The sequence below is a fragment of the Anabrus simplex genome, chromosome 1, assembly GCF_040414725.1.
Source record: "Anabrus simplex isolate iqAnaSimp1 chromosome 1, ASM4041472v1, whole genome shotgun sequence".
NCBI classification, from domain to species: Eukaryota; Metazoa; Arthropoda; class Insecta; order Orthoptera; family Tettigoniidae; genus Anabrus; species Anabrus simplex.
This window is the reverse complement of record NC_090265.1, coordinates 1,011,208,658-1,011,229,585: the sequence shown is the minus strand read 5'-3', so window position 1 is coordinate 1,011,229,585 and position 20,928 is coordinate 1,011,208,658. Positions and strand designations below refer to the sequence as shown.

Here is a 20,928-nt window from a genome sequence, read left to right as displayed (position 1 = left end):
CATTAATCGCACTGTTACCATTAATCAATTCTTCGATTTTACTACTTAAAGAGTTAATCTGTTTATTACAATTTTCATTACTATTGTCAATTAATACTTTCATCTCTTTCTTATTATTTTCATTACTAATACCAATCATTTCTTCCATTTTATTACTTATCTCTTTCTTACTATTTTCGTTACTACTAATTATTTGTTCCATTTTACTACTTAGAGAGTTAATCTGTTTATTACAATTTTCATTATTAGTTTCAATCAGTTTTTTACAGTTTTCATTACTAGTTTCAAACAATTTTTTACAGTTTTCATTATTATTACTAATTAATTCTTTCATCTCTTTATTATTTACCTCCATACATTTCTGACTATTTTCACTGAGCTTCTTATTTTCATTACTGAACTCGGTAAATCTGGCCATCAGCAAATTTAAAATATCTTGGTTCAGTCCCCCCGCGATTTCTTTTTGAGTTTCAGTATGCTTCTCAATTTCTGCACTTTCCTGAATTATCTCAGAACCTTCCATCGTGCTCACCTGCTCCGTCTTTTCAATCTCACCTTGGATGTCCGCAGAAGCAATGACCTCGTCGTCACATGACTTGTTATTGTCTTCCTTGTCCATCTTTGGTTCACTAGTGATAGTACGCGATCTCAAATTAATTTCCCTCTTCAAATCCCTTGACATATCCCCAAAATACAAATATATATCACAAAGTTACACTCCTAACATTTACCGGTAATAATTCCGTTGGCTTAAATTTGCATACTCCTCCCAAAATGAACCTATGATATGCTGTCATTCAGAACAAATTCTGAATTTCTTCGTGCACCACGTTGCGGGGCCAATTTGTGACTTTTTAATACTAAAACTAACAGGGTGTGGGGTAATAAGCTTACTTTTGACAACATACCATATAAGTTCTGGGAAAAGGAGATTGGCGTTCGGTTTCCCCATTAATTTTGAGGTCAAGATATTTTACTTTCATTGAAATAAAACTATGAATTCGTTTGATAGAACAATATATATTCTTTAAATAATATATCAAAAAATAGTGAGTCTTGTTGCGATAAAACAGATGAGAATATGAAATTATGACATTGCAGCTGAAAGAAACTAGGCATGAATTTAAATTCTTCTTGACCGGACATTTAACAATTTATACGAAATATTTCCCTCACTGATTCACTTGACTGTACCTTCAACACTTTGAGTGTAATTACGACGTAATCCATTGATCTGGTGTTTACTGTAGATGTGTCACGCCTAACTTGGTGATACATCCTTGTGACTGCTTCTTCTCCATATCATCTGACTTCTTTGTAAGTCAATATGGTATTACCTCTTGGCAGGTCCAGGGTTGCCCTCTCTGACTCTATGGTAAGCCCTTGCGTCCGTGTCTTCCACTAAGTGACGGACCAAGTTTGGTCTCACTCTCTCAATGACCAATAATTAATGGCTCACTGAGTCCTCTCCATCTCTCGTTCACACTTGTTGACTGACCGACTGAGGCCTCTTGTTCTAGTAGACTTCTTCACTGTACTGCATCCGTATAAGTAATGACTGACGCTACAATATGCATCCACCTTATATAGACGTTGGTTGACACCGCTACGTAATCTCCAGAAATAACCATGACATACTCCCACAACGCGGCAAATATTACATACAGTGGTGAAATAGCCCTGCGGCGGCTAACTCCGTGAGCGCATATCTAAATAAATACGATGACATAGCCATGGCGCGGCGATGACTTGGCAGAATCGCCACTAATCTTGCACAATGTCCCAACGTCACACCCAATCTCTGATATATACAACAATTCTCACTGTACAGGTATTGAGTGTTATACTACACATACGTATATATGCATACATCTAAGTACAATCTTGCAAGCAACCGGCAATTGCAAAATCGAATTAAATAAGACTGATAATTACAATAATAGTAACAATATCACAGATAACCTAATAATAATACTAACATAATAATAATAATAATAATAATAATAATAATAATAATAATAATAATAATAATACAGATAAAATCATACAATAATAAAAATACAGATATCATCTTGTAACGGGATTTGAACAGTTACACTGTTCTTTCCCGAGATTTTTGCCTTGTTGCCAGAAATGTGTTGTGCTGCATATATATCCGAAACATTGTACTTTTCTTTTCCAAACTAGTGGTGGATTAGACTTTTGTTCTTCTTGAACTTTCATCAGGATTTCCGCGTTAATAAGTAGGGTCTGAATAGGTCTGTAATTAATTGGGACTATTTTGACAAATTTCTGGAGCTGAAATACATGGGGACATTGCTTGTTAAGATGGCTAAGAGTGGGATATTGAGCCACTTATCTTTTTATTTTTATTTTTATTCCCAGGGCTGACTGAATACACTATGTTGTAGACACGAAAGGCCGGAAATTCAACCGGACGGAAAGCTATTGGGTTGTTGCAAAAGTTGGGCGGATGTTGCCTGGCGGTTGCTCGGTATTTTTCGTTTTTAAATCGCCATCCCCTTATTGTCCTGTTCTTATGCCCTCAGAATTCCAACAATATCCTAGGAAACTCATTTGATAATAAAAATAGTCTACGAACTTGGTTTGATGACTTCTGTAACACCAAACCAACAGATTTATTGAGGTGTGAAGAAATTGCCGCAGCATTGGTAGTAAGTAATTGATAATGCAGGAGAATGTTGCTGATTAGTTTGTAATTTCCTTGTATCTCAAATGTGTAAAAATAAAAATAAAAATCTTTGATGCACGGGGAAGAAAACTCTACAAATTAACAATTAATGTATCAGCCTGATACTACTGTATGACGATCTCTAAATTATGGTGACAGCAAAAGACTTAAGTCTACATCAGTGGATGTGTTTACGTTCGTAATTTTCACAGTAAATCTGCTAATTGTAAACCCTTACCGACACTGAAAGGCCATCCACAGAAATATATATAGTACCATTTTGCAAGGTCTCGAACAACCGCGACATCGAGTGTTGTAGTAACAAAAAGGTCACACGGGCACAGAGTGTAACAGACTTTCCAAGCACGCTACACCAGAACAGAGACATGCTAAGTTACCTGAAATCTGCGTAAGTAAAGTACTTCTGCTGGAAGCGTCAACGACCTCATGTGTGTTGTTGCCAGAGTTCTGTGTCGTCAGGTTACTTATTGATGAAGAGTGGCCTTGCACTTGCCTGATGTGAAATGGGAAACCACGGAAAAACATATTCAGGACTGCCGACAGTAGGGTTCGAACCCACTATCTCCAGGATGCAAGCTCACAGCTGCGCGACCCTAACCGAACGTCCAACTCGGCCGGTAGATAGGTTTTTGGCGACGATGGGATAGGAAAGAACTAGGGCTGGGAAGGAAGTGGCAGTGACCTTGATTAAGGTACAGTCCCAACATTTGCCTGGTGTAAAATAGGAAACCACGGAAAATTACATTCATGGTTGCTGAGGGTGGGGTTTAAACCCACCTCCCGAATGCAGGTTTACAGCTACGGGGCCCATACTGAGCAGTCGATTCGCTCAGCAGTTAAATAAGTAACTGCATATTGTTGAGTTTTAAAGAAGGATTGCTCGAACTGTAAGAGAAGGATGTCTGTGGAATAGACAGATTAATGCTTTGCATGTATAAAAGTGCCAGCGAACCAGGAGGGCGACAACCTTGCCGCTTGATATGCTAATACTGTATGCTCCTGCACGTTTTAGTGTAGTGGGAAAGTGCAGCTGTTCCTTTCCTTCTTCTTGCTCACTCTGCTTAGTTTCCGTAAGTTGATAATGACATTGCTTATGGTAAAGCTGGTGCCCGTTTCGGATCTCCGAGCTTGTGACTACTTGTGAGCCGCCAATAGAAAGGATTTTACTCTTGTATCTTTCTCGGCATCGTGGATGAGCTGCTCTTGGCTGACGTCACACATATTTCAGTCTCTCCCGCCTGTGTCTTAACGTCACAGGTACGCCAGCTAATCGCTGGGAGCTAAGTATTGTGCGCTAGGTTCAGGGAGGGGATATGTTGGTATACCTTCCCATTTTTCCTTTCGTAAACTCTGGTCCAAGGTTCGACTCGCTAACAACGTCCCGTCCACAGAAACTGTGTTCCGATTCTCGTCATTGAGCGAGTTGGCTGCGTGGTACGAGTCGCGTAGCTGACACCTTGCATTCGGGCGGGGCTCGAACCCCACCGTCGACAGCTCTGAAGATGGTGTTCCGCAGTGTCTCATTTTTACGCCAGGCTCTAGCTTAATTAAAACACTTGCTGCTTCCTTCCCAGTCCTAGCTCTTTCTTACCCCCCTCCGTCGCCGAAGACCCATCCGACTGTATTTGGTTAACGAGATCTTTCGTTTCCATACCCTTTGTGACTCTTCTCTTTCGTTTATCGATACATTCCTTCCCCGAAGTGTCGAGCCCTCTTCCCTGTCCCTTTTGATTAGCGATAAGAGGGCACAGCTATCTACACTCAGAATTCAAAATATGTAGACTCAAGTTTAAACCTCAGTGAATATTAAACTAGTGAGACGGTTTCAATTAGCAATAGACTAAAATGTATCTCCTTTTTTCCTACATTTACAAATGTATAGGATATTATTTGTCCTTTGTTTTAGGCTTCAAATATTTTGACGGGATCGGAAAATAACATGTTTCTTGCTTCCATGGATGTACCTCCATGTTAGAAACTCGTCTCATGGAATTGTAACCAAATTTTAATGCAACGTAGGCTCAAGTCTTCTTAACAAGCTTCTTAAATTGTGGTCTATTATCTTTATTAATAAACAATCTCAGTGAAGTGAAGAAACTTTCCTTTGAAACAGATATCACCACCACCACCGTCACGAAGTGGAAAAACAAAGAAAAGCACATTTATTTTGTGTCGAGAATGGAATTTTAACCCACTTCCTTACTCAGTTTTACTTGAGGCTGAATGATCCACCCTGTCAATTGGTCATTTGCATTTATTCGTGTTTGAGTCCAAAATGAACCCGTTAGGTAGCGACCATACTAACCATGTTGATGCACTGCAATGGACAATTTTGCTTATTTTCGCTTCTGATTACTGTGCTCAGGATGCAGATTAAAAATGTGGTTGTCCTCTGCATAACTTGATGTTCAAAGTTTTATATTGCTGAACTCAGTCTACGTGAAGGGACGTGATGTCTTCGCTGCCTTCTCATCAACGCAGTTATGGTTGTAATTCCGATAAATGCATATTATGGGATTTTACATCCTTATTGTTAAGATTTACAAAATCTGCGTTTCTGTGTCTATCACCGTGTATCAACAGTCACGTAAAACTACAAGAATGCTCCGCTTGTGCCCACTTGAACAAAGAAAGGATTTGCAGTTTGTGTTGTACTTCTGACTCTTTATTATTCGGATATACTGATGGAAAATTATAATGCTACTACTTGAGCTAGCTTTCACCAGTTGTAGTTTACAGGGTGGGATCTGACTAGGGCTTTCTCTCTTCAGTATCCAACTTTCTTTTTACGGGTATAATTCCCTCTTTAACAACATTCCACTCTTGCTTTGTACATAGCGATTGGAAGATTCTACTCGCTGTGGTTTATAGTTACGTTGTGTCTTGAAGATTAGTTTATTCATCCTTTTTGCGCGACTATTCCCCTGAGATCTTATCCCTCTCGCCGCCATTACATTGAAACTTACGAAAGTTTGAATTCGGAGCTGTGATTGTCTAATATTGTCCTGAAATCGACCATCTGTCAGTATGTGAGGGAGCTGTGTGGTTAAGGCAAGGAACTAAAGCATCAGTGATACATCCCCAAGATGGTGATTTTTGTTGCTATTCTATAGGAGTATAGGATATGTAATTTTCCTCGGGGTTTTCTACAATCTCATAGCTAATACCAAACCCAGCAAGTGGCCGCGTGGTTTGGGTCACGTAGCTACCAGCTTGCATTCGGGAGATAGTGGGTTTGAACCCCACTGTAGGCAGCCCTGAAGATGGTTTTCCGTGTTTTCTCATTTTGACACCGGGCTGTACCTTAATTAAGGTCACGGTCACTTCCTTCCCACTCTTAGCCATCGTTGCCGCTAGACATATCTGTGTCGGTGCGACGTAAAGAAAATTGTAATCTAAAAAATAAAAATAAACCGCAAATGCCGATACAACAGTTTATCCCTGTGAATCTCCGAATTAGACAGGTCGTGCGGCAATAGGATAGGGCTGGGAGTGAAAGTAGGAAACTGTGAAAAACCATATTCATGACTGCCGACAATGGGGTTTAAACCCACTCCCGAATGCAAGCTAACAGCTGCACTTCCCGAACCGCGCAGCCAACTCATTCAGTGGAAATATTTAAGTCCTGGTACAGATTAATAATAATAATAATAATAATAATAATAATAATAATAATAATAATAATAATAATAATAATAATAATACGAAGGATTATAGAGGATAGCGTTACTACACTGATTTATTTAAACAAACATGATGCTTAAGGAACTTCCCTTTACCGAGTTCTTGGAAATATGAATGAACCATCTCCCAAGGTCCACGTAAGGCGTACCGAACTCGTGCAATTTTGTGTTCCGTACGAAGTTTTAAATACAGTTCATTTATCCTCGAGGTTTACTGCACGAAGTGTTTAAAATGATCTCCTTTTAGGTTAGAGATGGCTGCTCTACAGTTGTCGGCTAATGAGGAAACTTGAAGAATGTGTATTGTTGAAATGATCCTTTGACTTGTAACATTATCACATAGCGCTCTGTTCTTTGTCCGCTGCCATCCTTCTAATCATGCCGATAACGACGTAGTTAGCTTACATTATCGTCCATGTGATTTAATCTCGCTATAGAAGCAAGACGACAAGATGCACTCTGTGCATTGCTAAACTGCCTTCCAATCTGTTCATCGTCGTCTGATCACCGCCGCCTTTTGTTTTCTCTCTTGTTTACTTGTGACGTCACCGTAGCTGATACCGCATACGCTTCAGTGGGTGACATCTTTTGAGGTTGTTCGCGACATTATTATTTGAAGTAACTGATGTCACCTGCGCTGTAGCAAGTTTTGTTTCAATGTAATCGTTTTAGCTGTATCTACGTTTTATCGTTCCTTTTCTAGGTTTTATTTGTTTTTTCCCCCCGATATTAAAAGAAAGCTGATGCGAACACTTCTATCCCCAGTCTTTGACAGCTGTGATAGCGTATTTATTGATCTAACATATACCGGGCGAGTTGGCCGTGCGGTTAGGGGGGCGCGGCTGTGAGCTTGCATCCGGGAGATAGTAGGTTCGAATCCCACTGTCGGCAGCCCTGAAGATGGTTTTCCGCGGTTTCCCATTTTCACACCACGCAAATGCTGGGGCTGTACTGTAATTAAGGCCACGGCCGCTTCCTTCCATGTCTTTCCTATCCCATCGTCGCCATAAGACGTATATGTGGCGGTGTGGCGTAAAGCCACTTGCAAAAAAGAAAAATCCAACATATACAGGAGTTAAGTGTAGGTCTATATGAGCAATGTTAAGGTGTAAAATGTAACGTGCAGATATTAATATGTACAGTATACAGAATGTTTGGGAGGTAAGTGCAGTTTTTTGGTGGTTATTTGTAGGGCCCTGAATACACGTGTTGTCAAAATAATGTCGTATTTCAAAAATAAAGAAATGAAGTTGAAAATTTGATGTTTGTAGCTCAGGTAGTATTTAATGATAAATGACTGAGGGCTTTGCTTACGTACCTTACAATATGTGCCATTGTGAAAACGTTCGCTTCTTGTACATAGAACGTTTTCATACAAGTTAGGCCTATTCATGATTCTACCTAAAGCTGCATTGCAGTGATGTGCTAAGAATAGTTTCTTGCGCATTACGCATGCTGTACTGCAGGAAGCATGACACGGTGGATGGCGTAACTATAAGCTGAGAGGCAAACAAAACTACCTCACAAACATCGTCAAGTTCCTCCCTTGGAGAAATCATGCGCTAAATTTAAAAAATAACGTAATTAACGAACTGCCTACCTTCCGTAATGTTATTTGTACTTATCTCTCAAATGTCCGACTCGTTGGCTGAACGGTCAGCGTACTGGCCTTCGGTTCAGAGGATCCCGGGTTCGATTCCCGGCCGGGTCGGGGATTTTAACCTTAATTGGTTAATTCCAATGGCACGGGGGCTGGGTGTATGTGTTGTCTTAATCATCGTTCCATCCTCATCACGACGCGCAGGTCGCCTACGGGAGTCAAATAGAAAGACCTGTACCTAGCGAGCCGAACCCGTCCTGGAATATCCCGGCACTAAAAGCCATACGCCATTTCATCTCTCAAATTCCCTGTATATTTAAACTGAGATGAGATACGTGTAAGTGAGGCTTGCCCTTTCTCCATCTGCCGTCCATAAATTGTAGATGGCCGGACTGAGTGGCTCAGACGGTTAAGGCGCTGGCCTTTTAACCCCAACTTGGCAGGTTCGATCCTGTCTCAGTCCGGTAATATTTGAAGGTGCTCAAATACGACAGCCTCGTGTAGGTAGATTTACTGGCACGTAAAAGAACTCCTGCGGGACTAAATTCCGGCACCTCGGCGTCTCCGAAGACCGTAAAAGTAGTTAGTGGGACGTAAAGCAAATATTATTATTAACATTAAATTGTAGATGCACTCTTTTGGAAAATAATAAATCAAAAGTAACCGAGCAAGTGGCCGTGAGGCTCCGGTCACGTAGCTGTCAGCTTGCATTAGGGAGATAGTGGGTTCGAATCCCATTGTCGGCAGCCCTGAAGATGGTTTTCCGTCGTTTCCCATGTTCACACCAGGTAAATGGTGGGGCTATACCTTCAGGCCACGGTCGCTTCCTTCCCACTCCTAGCCCTTTACTATCCCATCGTCGCCACCTGTGTCGGTGCGACGTAAAGCAAATTAATAATTACCTGTCAACAACCCGCAAAACTACGAGGTTAGGCCTACAGAGTTGTTGTTTTTGATATGCCTTCCAGATCTGACATGACGCTTTTGTGACACCCACCAAATGACCCTCGCATACCAGTTGCTTTGTACGAACAGTCTCGCTTATCTATCATCCGGCTTTAAATTTCTTTCTCTCGGCAGACAAGATCTCCGTGGCCATACTGGTCTCGTCCGTCTGGCGCAAGGGCAGCCAAACCTTACCTTGAGTCCGAGTCCTGCTGGAAATACATCCCGCAAACCAGCCAGTTCTGAGTGGACGCGTCTGATCGATCAAACTGAACATTTTCTTTATATTCATAACAGTAAAGCAGTTCTTCCATTTCGCTGTGTGTGTGTGAGACCGAGCTCGATAGCTGCAGTCGCTTAAGTGCGGCCAGTATCCAGTATTCGGGAGATAGTAGGTTCGAACCCCACTGTCGGCAGCCCTGAAAATGGTTTTCAGTGGTTTACCATTTTCACACCAGGCAAATGCTGGGGCTGTGCCTTACTTAAAGCCACGGCCGCTTCCTTCCGACTCCTAGCCCTTTCCTGTTCTATCGTCGCCGTAAGACCTATCTGTGTCGGTGCGACGTAAAACAACTAGCAAAAAAAAAAAAAAAAAAAAAAAAAACCAACATTTCGCTGTGGAACCTCCTCTTCTTAGAAGTTGAAGGCTTTGACAGTCCCATGGTAATGTAATTCAGCGAGCAGGTTGCTACTCGGTTTGGGTCGCGTTGTTGTCAGCTTGCGTTTGGAAAATTATAAGTTCGAACAACACTGTCGGCAGCCCTGAAGATGGTTTTCCGTTGTTTCCCATTTTCACATCAGGCAAGTGTTGGCTGGGGCTATACCTTAAATAAAGCCACGGTCAACGTCTATCGAAAGAAACATCGAGCAGTTTATAATCATAATATTTCATACCTCGCATCGGTGGCCGTTCTTCTTGCTCTCGGCTCCATTCTCACTTTCGACCGAAGATAAGAGTGAAGGAAGTGTTGTATGTGTGTAAAAATCCGACTTCCAGTTTTTGACGTAACTTGACGTTTCGCGATCCCTAGACCAAAAAAAAAAAAAAAAAAAAAAAAACGTATCATAACTATGATTTAAGACGTTGTAGGGGCCCTTTTGAAGTATTTCAAACGATAGCCTATTTGGGCCACAGTACTTGCCGCGGTTGATTCTGGATGAATATTGCGAAATGGAGGGTTGAATCCTCTTCTTGTTTTAACTGTCCTGGTCTCCTTTACCACAGACTGTAATTATTGGAGGGCATTTTTGGATCTTTCTGTGTATCATATAATGTTAGGTACTGTACTAATTAAATTCAACCGGGCGAGTTGGCTATGCGCGTAGAGGCGCGCGGCTGTGAGCTTGCATCCGGGAGATAGTAGGTTCGAATCCCACTATCGGCAGCCCTGAAGATGGTTTTCCGTGGTTTCCCATTTTTACACCAGGCAAATGCTGGGGCTGCACCTTAATTAAGGCCACGGCCGCTTCCTTCCAACTCCTAGGCCTTTCCTATCCCATCGTCGCCATAAGACCTATCTGTGTCGGTGCGACGTAAAGCCCCTAGCAAGAAAAAAAAATTAAATTCAAGGTTTGTGTGATTTTATGTAAGAAGCGTCCTGCTTGCTGATTCACTTGGCGCCATTTGCACATAATCTTCACCCGTATTCAAAATAGGACTCGTGTTTGGGAGAAGTGTTGGGAAGTATCATACTTTAGGACTCCTCGTAAGCGGTTCAGTTTCAGCGTGTAGATCATCTTCCTCCGTAAGATTAGGCTTAACGGCTTATCAGTTCTACTTCTTGATGTACTGATGTAGCCTTCTACGGCCAGGTATTTAAACTCAAGGACGAGCTTTTGAGTTCTTGGACGATATTTAAATTCAGTGTTTACGAAGTTTTCTTCAGGATGTGCGAATGACATCGTCGGAGTAAGTGATGCGGCCTTCCTATTTCGTCCGCTCTAAAAAACGCAACGTCAATTCGTGAGTGTTTCTATCATATTTTAAGCTGTAATGAGAAAATCTATCCTCTTTCTTCACCACATTGAGCCATTTTTGTATCGTTATGATATTTTAATCAGTTGATAATTCATTAATATTCATAGTGATTTTCGATGTGTTTTATGTTTTAATCCAGGCATTCCAACTCAGCGTTTGAGGGCTAGGGAGCTCTAACGCCCAGGGCTGACTGCTGTCTGTCGTTGAGTGTATGGTGATGTAAGAACGCACGCATGAGGTGCTGACCTTGCCTTTTTAGCCAACATTATATTTAAAAAATGTTGTTCCAGGCAAAAATTTGTTGATTGCTGCTATATGAAACAGAATTTGTGATTTTAAGATGGAAGTTTCATTGTTCGAAGTCAGAAAACAATTACAGGATTCTTTTTGAAGAATTCCCATCTTTACCACCATGTGACTAGTCCGATTGGAACACTAATAGTTAACTGTGAAACGCTTAAACAGTTCGGCTATGGTTTAGAAATGTCACCTGAATTAAACTTTTTTTCTGCAAATTTTAGGAGACTCCACTCAAATTTCAAAAAGATTCAGTTTAACACAATTCTGGAAGACAGGTCTCCTTGCATTTTATACCAACTTCGAACAAAAATAGTCCATATTGGCATGCAAATAAATTACTTTGTTGTGGTTTAATGTCGCACTAACACATTGAAGGTGTTCGGCGGTGCAAGGATGGGAAAGAGCTGGGATTGGGAAGAAAGCGGCCGTGGCCTTAATTAAGGTATAGGCGCAGCATCTGTCTGGTATGAAAATAGGGTAACACAAAAAAAACTTCAGGTTGCTGACAGTGGTATTCGAACCCATCATCTCCCATATGCAAACTCACAGTTATGCGGCCCTAACCGCACGGTCAACTCGCTCGGTAGATAAATTACCGTGTTTGGCTCTAGTGTATGCCTACATAGTGTTTTGAACACACCTTCTCTGTTATGACCACGAATAAGAGTAAAAACTAGACTGTTTGTCCGACGTTGCGTTGGAAGTAGGTTTACTCATTGCCCGTACTTGCACCATATTGTATGAACCTGCGTGTAATTGAAATGGAGGAAGTGTTGAATGTGAGGAAAGGAACGTTAAGGACGGCACAAACACCCAGTCCGCAGGCCAGGGATATTAATCTTTTACAATTAAAAACCCCTGACCCGGCCGGGAATCGAACCGGAGGCCGCCGGGTGACATGCGGACGCGTTGCCCCCTACACCGCGGGGCCGGACCGGGTTTACCCATTCATTCTGCTCAAATAATTGTCGCTCACATCACTAAGTCGGTGAAATAAAAACAATAACAAGTGTCCTAAGTGCAGAAAAAACTGAGAGTTTTACTTTTGGTATTCTATTGTATTTTTTTCTGTAATTCTTGAATTATTTCTGTCCGTGTCTCATAACACTTGCTGTCCATACACCTGACTCCCCTTCGTCTTTTTCCCCACTGACTCGCTATTTCTCTCTCCTTCGGGGCTCACTCTCAGCCCTGAGAGCCTGGGGCTGCCCACTTGGAATGGCCTACTTTAATCCATTGGTAACAAGAACAGTATTTAATATATTTCTCCTTTTTTCTTTACAGGATAGCGAAGTTCCTGACTTCAACTCGTCTTCCAGCGCCCGAAGTGCACGGTGAGCATTCCAGTTTATTCTTTCGAACTTGTCCATTTCTCGCTTGTAAGAACTGATATTGTTATTACTAGCAGTGTAACTAGATTTTTCGATGTAGGAGAAGAGGAATTACTGAATTTTGTTCAAAAATGCACAAAAATGTCAAATATGAACCAAAGTATGCAGAAGCAAATGGCCACAAATAAGCGAACAATTTGTTTTGTGAGATATCTTTCCTTTTTCCTGGTCGTTCAACTTTATAAGAAAAGTTGCCCTGCCTAGTACTGTTTGGACTTGCTTTGACTGCATGACAATCCGTGGGAATTCCCTAGTTCCGCTCTTAATATTAAGTGAGTTTGTGACACTTACATGGAGCGACATTTGCAGGGGGTGGACTTTAGTGACTCTTGGTCATTGTAGTGGGAAATGCGAGGTTTGGATGATTATGGCAGTGACACTTGCACGAGAGTAAGGTGGAGCGGTGGGGTTGCTCGTATTTGGGTACCAGATAGTGGGAACATTCTTTCGACTATGAACTGTGAAATAGAAAGGTAAGGGCAAGTAAGTAAAAATTCACTTGCTGTAATGTAATGTTTGCTCACTATTACCTGACCTAACTTACCGGTAAAACTTTCTTCAGCTTATCCCAGTTATTTCTGGGGTCGCTGGAGGCTCCCAGGCTCATTTTGGTTTTGGCCGGGAGTTTCAAGATCGGATGCCCTTCCTGACGTCACATGATTCGTGAGATGAAAATCTCGAATGTAAATTGTAAAGAATAAGAATTCGTGGTTCATGCACAGGACTATTCGGCTACATAGCTCCCCTTCTTTAAGCAGAGTATTCAAATACAGGGTGAACCGAAATTCGCGCACTCGGGCGTCGCAGCGCGACTCCTCACATTCCAGCAATAAAAAATGTATCTCACAAAAGTTGGTCCTGCGAGTATATCCGGCAGAGAAAGTACGTTGAAGTACGGTAATCTGGCAACACTGTAACCACATGTAGGGTAACTACCTCTGTCAGCACATGTTAGTCGTGCTGTACAGTTGATGCAGTGGATAGAGTTTTGGGTTAGCATGCAGGAGGTCGAGGGGTCGATCCTGGGTTGAGGCGTATGTTTTGTTTTTCGTTAATGTAGTCCAGGTGGTATGGTATCTAGCATCTTGATAGTCAACAGCGAATAAATTCACGCCCACGACGTGGAAAGGGCGTCTTTCAGAGCCGACCAATGAAAACGATTGTTCGTCCATTTCTAGGTTCCTAGTATGTAAGTGCAAATGGTTTCCATAGGATCCGCTGCAATCGCTGTTGACTAATGTTGTTGAGCATCATGAAGATATAATAGTGGATAGCCAAATATTTCAGACGAGGGAAAGCGAAAATGACAAGAGTTTTGGTGAAAAAACGTCCAGGTATAGGCCTACATGCAAAATAAGTGAGCAAAACAACACCGATAATATCAAACCACAAAAAGGAGCGAACGAGGAATCCAACAAGCTCGAAACGACATCCGCCGAGCAAGTACGTCTGTTCAGAGGGCGCCGCAAAGCTGAGGCAGCACGTGCCGGAGACGGAGAGGTGGTGAATACGCCTGAAATAAGCATGTTTGTTGTTGTTAGTATATTCACAGTAGTAAAGTTTATCTCGTCCGATAATCCAGTAACAATAATACATTTTATTATACATTCATACTTTTCTCGGCACTGTAAACATAAACGAAACAAAAGTACATAACGGTACATAAATCAGTGAATAGTGACCACAACATTTCTAGATTTTCTTAGATAAGCCATCATCATCACTGTCTTGGAGGTATGGAGCTGACCAGCATCCTTTGTAAAATAGCTTTCCAGATCCGTATCTGCCATCCTTATTCTCTTTGAGGATACAGTGCAGTCAGATACAATAAGCATGTGCGTCGTCAGGTTGAAACAAATAGTGTATCTAAAGTTTTCTGTTTATGATTGAACCTGGTGTGGCGGAAGACTTTGTGGAGGGTTTGTAAAGCCTCCTCCCAAAATAAATGAATGAATGAATGAATGAATTAATTGCATCATCTTTAATTGCGTCATTCTGTAGATAATTAAATAAATAAATTCTATTCTGTTCTAAACGTTCCTCCAGGTAACTAAAAGGCCTGTAATATACAGTATCTGTTCTAGGAACTAGCATATTGTGTAAACTGCTTGTATAATTTAGGTACAATTCTTTCGTATCACATATAAGAACTTTAAACTTGTCTACATCAATGAATCTGTCGCTAGCAACTTACCGTAAAATCACAGATAACTTTCTAATGAGGGTTCCTTCAGTGACTGTTATTTCAGAAGTCTTCGTAGGATCAGAACCTTCTGGCCATATTTCCATCGTTGGAAGACCCAAAGCCTTGTTTCAGTTTGCCAATAGACTGGCCCATTTTTGCTTTAAACTCAGTTTTTTCTTTTTTCTCGTGGATGCATAATTTGTCAGGATTTGAAGAATAGACGATACGCAATACATAATAAACGTTCAAGTTGATATCATGGCGTGAAGGGGTGATAGACCAAATGAAAAGAGGGCTTCGTTTGAAGGCTTTTCACAAGGTTTAGTTAAATTAGTTTCTTTTGTTTCCGCACTACGAATTAAGCAATTTAAGGTTGCGTTGTTTACACTTACACACGCTGCCATCCGCCATAGCTAAAAGAAAATCGAAGATTACATCTAATGTTCAATCACCAAAGGTCAAAGTACAGTTCACGAGATTCTCTGTACGAGTTTTCATGTCAGAATCTTCTCGTAAAACCAACACCGGCGATTTTTTAGAGAAAATGTAATCTCTATAGGTCTACAGTATGATGTTGATACTGGATGATGATTACTCCACAGAACTGCTCCGGCGAGTCAGTTGAATAGGGGCTCATCAGAGGTCGGTGGTATGGGAATTGCATAAAATACAAATGACATGCATCTATATTTCTGACAAATGTGAGATCGGTGCAAGTGTTTTCGAAGTACTGCAACATACATACAACTGAGAATTGTCTAGCCGAGATGGTAAAGGCGTGCTCGTTTCACTGGAAAGGACGTGGGTTCAGTTCCCCATCAAGAAGTCTAAAAATTCAGAACCGAGAATTCCACTTCTGGAAAGGCACATTATGACCCTGAGGTTCACTCAGCCTACACCGAAAAATTAGCACCAGGTTATTTCGTGGCGCCAAAGGTGGCCGACAAAGGATTAACCACTATATCCCACTTAGTGCTAAAGTTACGGAGAGTAGTAACCTTCACCTTCCACTCCTACAAGGACTTTAATGGCCTGTATGATGATGATGATTGTCGTTGTTTAAAGGGGCCTAACATCCAGGTCATTGGCCCCTACATGGTCTGTATGTTTTAGTAAGTACACTGGGTTGATGACCAAAATGAGCCAAATTCATCATACTTATTATCAAATGTGTCACCGCTATAGCTTACCTGAGTTTCCACCATGTTGTTTTAAATGGACTTTTCCGCTCAGAATATCTTGCTGCTTTCTCAGTGTCCCGCCCTCGTCATCCGTATGTGCCACCTGTTTCCGAAAAGATAGGTTCGGAGATAGGTGGTTTGTGTAGTACCGATACCGGTGCGCCATTGCGCTCCTCAGTCGAGCTGTATGTGTTGCACGTTTGCGAAGTTTTGTTAGTTTAAGGTGATTTTAATTAGTTTTAGGGTAGGTTTTGTAAAGTGTGTAATTTGTGTTTGTAGATAATTGACAGGGAACGCGATCGTACTGCCCGTTGAGCAGACTGGCACAGCGAACAATACAATTCAGTATGTGGTAGACCTGGATGGCCGCCCATCCAGGTACTAACCACACCCAATGTTGCTTTTGGGGTTGTAACGGGACTATACCGTTGATATGTGCTCAGTGACATATATGTTTAATATGGGTGTACGGATGTTAGAATTTGGAAGAAGCAGCATCACTTGTAGGTATTTGGTGGTGCACCGCACTTCGACAACCTCTTCTGGTGCTTCAGGTTTGAGGTTGGATTTTGCATTTGTGTTTGTGAAGGCAGCGTATTGGTGGTTATCGAAGAAGTGAGATAATTCTCGGCTTGGGTATGGGGAAAGTTATGTGCTTGGTGGGAGTAGGATTTCTTGGTTTTAAGGAGAGGAGGGTTAACTTGGTGTTACTTGGCTGGAAGATTTCTTGGCGACAGGGTCTCGGCTACTCAATCCACCGAGTTCCCGCTACAAAGACCCTCTCAAAATTCTTCACACTCGGCACACAATAATTCAACGTACTTTCTAGTCCATCTCTCATCTCCCTTTAATAATATAAATCAGACACACGAGCTTGACATCATCAAGTAAAGGTATATTCCAGAACAAGGTAAATCATCTCATAAAATTTAGTGAGACGCGCTTTACGGTCATCTTTACTGACGACTTGGCTATGAATATCGACATTCGCGTGGTTTTCGATTTGGACAATGGATATTTATTTGTCTCTGATCTTGTTACTCATTTCTTATGCTTGATATATTCCATTATCAAGGTTTACCTTCGTTAATGTCCGACTTGACATAAAATGTATTCTGTTTTATTTGTATATAATACCTTATATGTATTTTTAAGTTTCTCAACACTCTGACACGAAATAAATAAAATGTCCGACTCGTTGGCTGAATGGTCAGCGTACTGGCCTTCGGTTCAAAGGGTCCCGGGTTCGATTCCCAGCCGGGTCGGGGATTTTAGCCTTCATTGGTTAATTCCAGTGGCTCGGGGGCTGGGTGTTTGTGCTGTCTCCAACATCCCTGTAACTCACACCACACATAACACTATCCTCCACCACAATAACACGCAGTTACATACACATGGCAGATGCCGCCCACCCTCATCGGAGGATCTGCCTTACAAGAGCTGCACCCGGCTAGAAATAGCCACACGAAATTAAAACCTTCGTTAATTCATCTGTTGACAGTGCACGTGGGAATTAATGCTTTGTGAATTAATAAAATAATAGGCTCGTAATTTGCATTTCAACATAAAGCAGTCTCTCACCGAGATTACACTACACTGTTCCTACTGCACCAGCATTATGTTTCAGTCCCCTCTGTTTCACGAAGCGGTCAAACAGTTACCTACCGTCGGCTCGGCCAGGGTGAATCGATTCGGCCCGGGGTTGGCGGGAGGGAGAGGGGGTGATTTATGTGCACGAGTCACCACCGCTGCGGTAATCACAGGCACAGATCACTTGAAATACTGTCATTACCGACAAAGATACTTTCGACTAGGAGCAAACCAACCTGAAACGTAAGTTAGTAGGAAGTAAGAACCGAACGTGCTAGGTCTACTTGTGAAGTTGCTGCATGTCATGAAGTATGTCATGTATCATTCACTATTCGGTCAGAGAGAGAGGTGAATGAAATCAGCCAAACTCAATTTAAATGATCAACTATTCTTCGAATACTTAAATCAGTGGCCGGCATGAGCGCGACGTGGAGACTAAGGGCTGATAAACTTCAATTGGACCGTGGCAACACTTACAGAGTGCGCTCGGTTCTGAGGTAGTGCAATGATGATGATGATATTGATAATAATAATAATAATAATAATAATAATAATAATAATAATAATAATTTCGTGTAGCTATTGTTAGCCTGGTGCAGCATTGTGAGAGACAGCGTGACGGCAGTTTACATTATTCTCAGCTGGCTAGAAATTTGAATCCATCAAAGTAAGAATAACAGTACATTTGTATAAAAACAAAACTATTCAGCCGTTTAAATCAACACAGCAAAATACTTTGCTTTGTAATAAAATTCAGGGAGATAGTGGGTTCGAACTCCACTCTCAGCAATCCTGAAAATAGTTTCCGTGGTTATCTCTTTTTTTTGCTAGGGGCTTTACGTCGCACCGACACAGATAGGTCTTATGGCGACGATGGGATTGGAGTTGGAAGGAAGCGGCCGTGACCTTAATTAAGGTACAGCCCCAGCATTTGCCTAGTGTGGAAATGGGAAACCACGGAAAACCATCTTCAGGGCTGCCGACAGTGGGATTCGAACCCACTATCTCCCGGATGCAAGCTCACATCCGCACGCCTCTACGCGCACAGCTAACTCGCCCGGTTCTCCCATTTTTACACCATGCAAATACTGGGGCTGTACCTTAAGGCCACAGTCGCTTCCTTCCCACTCAGCCCTTTCATATCCCATCGTCGCATAAGACCTATCTGTGTTGGTGCTACGTAAAGCAAATTTTAAACAAATACACATACAGTAAAAGAGGCTGCAAAACCGCTACGAACGTACTTAAACAGTACTACCACACTGTATTTTATTTGGAAACTTGAAAATAGACGTTTTTCTTTAAGTTAGATTTGTGTACTGCTGCACTGACTGACTGGCTCTTACATCACAACTGCAACCTCTGCCGCTCGTATTCAAACGCGTTCATTAGCACTCGCACTCTACGATAGAACTGCACCGTTCGCCGTTCGGTGATCCGAGGTTATAATACTAGGACACACAGCGGAGATCCTGAGTGTCATTTATCGACGTGCACTCGTAGCACATGTCAAGTGACAAGGTTATGACGAATCTCTGAACAGAAAGTATCCGTATAGCATGGGTTTGTTGATCGGTTCCGCTGCCTGTCATATCGTACAGCTCCTCTGTTGGTCTCACAAGGCTAAGTTAACCTCATTCGAGCCCTCAGATCAGGATTAAAATCCCTGGACGCCCATGAATCGAATCCGCTGCCTCCGAATAAGAGGGCAGTACACTACCCCTACAGCACATTACACTGCACCTTTTTTTTTTTTTTTGTTAAAACCTTCTTTACTCATTCTAACTTGAAGATAATGCTGATGTTATATCTGTACGATACTTCGGTTATCTTAGAGTTGTCCTAGACTTTTATCTCATTGGCCTTATTGTAAGCTAGATAGTCAGCAGATAACCTGATACCACTTCAATCAGATCTGATGTAATCCGGAATGTTGGGGCGTTTTTGAATTCATATTTCATACTGGTAGAATGTTTGTCCTCAGTGAAACAGGGAGTACAGAGTAATAATAATTAAAGAATGGTCGACTGTGTCCGGCCCTGCGGTGTAGGGGGCAACGCGTCACCCTGGGGCCCCGGGTTGGATTCTCGGCCGGGACATGGTTTTTAAATTGTAATAATGAATATCCCTGGCCTGGAGACTGAGTGTTTGCGACTTCCTTAATCTTCCTTTCGTCACACACAACATTCCACACTACCGCAATTCCAATTACACGCAAGTTCATACAATATGGTGCCAGCAGGGGCAAAAGATCCACATGGGTCGACGCCCCGAACAAATAGCATTTTAAAAAATTGGCCGACTGTAGCGGATGAAAACGCAGTATGACACTCGACCCATATAGCAGAGTGCCTTAAGATGATTCCTAATGGAACAGTGAAGCCAGTGTTGAGTGATTCCATCCAGGACACACCACAGTTTTCATTGGATATCCCGGGTGTCTACCGGTTTTGTCCGAACATCTTGGAGATCAAACCTGGGGCACTTTACGTTTTAGGCTTACTGTAGGAAAATTCTGAAGTTGTAGTTTTAAAAATTCCTGAATTTTCCATAATCCCATAAAATCATTATTCCCCAGAATCCTCAACTTGGGGGCGGTGACCTCAGGGTCCGTAGTCGAGTCCGGCATTGCTTCCACTTGCTTGTAACAGGTTCCTCATTTCTTCATAAACCGTATAAGGTCTGCGGGAGCGATCCCGTCGCGAACTATTACGAGTACAGCGGGATATGAATCCACTCACACCGGAGCGTCACTCTCCCGCCTACATGGCGGGATTGCAGCGAACCATTTTCAGTTCGCTGCATGCAGCGTTTTCCCGCGTCCTGGGTTCATTGGCGACTGAACTATTCATAGAGTGCATTAAGAATCATCCAATACTTTACGACATGAATAATGAAGATCGTAAGAAAGTACGGAAGAAAGATATTTTGTGAGATGAATAGGAAAAGAAATACATATACCTGGTATCAATTATATGATTATCACTGTCTGTTTTTTACTTCTTTTTGCACACATCTATACACTGTTGTTATGCATTCCAAATAACTCCACAAATTTCTTACGATCAGCGAAAGTTACAGCGGGTGCTCGTCGTGCATTATTGTCAATATTTGCAAAGGCTCCGAGTTCTGATTCCGGCGGATCTTATCTTCGTAATTTTCTGTCAGGTAGTTGTGCAGAATGCACGTTGTTCTACAGATACGCTTAGTTGTGTCCACATTAACTTCCATGGGTCTATAATAAATTCTCCATTTCTGTGCTAATTTGTCGAAGGCATTTTCTACGACCCTTCTTGGTCTACCCAGTCGATAGTTGTCATTTTCTTTGCATTAGTCTCGTTTTGCTTCCCTGTATGGAAACG

At 41.9% G+C, this 20,928-nt stretch overlaps 1 protein-coding gene across 1 annotated transcript in view; it reads left to right on the top strand.

Annotated features, from left to right (window-relative positions):
• The window catches only part of LOC136857790 (uncharacterized), a 793,681-nt gene that overhangs the window by 196,259 nt on the left and 576,494 nt on the right, over positions 1 to 20,928 (top strand). Inside the window, exon 2 of the mRNA XM_068225167.1 lies at positions 12,504 to 12,553. The gene's annotated coding sequence lies outside the window, so the exon portion shown is untranslated. The remainder of the gene's footprint in view (positions 1 to 12,503; positions 12,554 to 20,928) is intronic.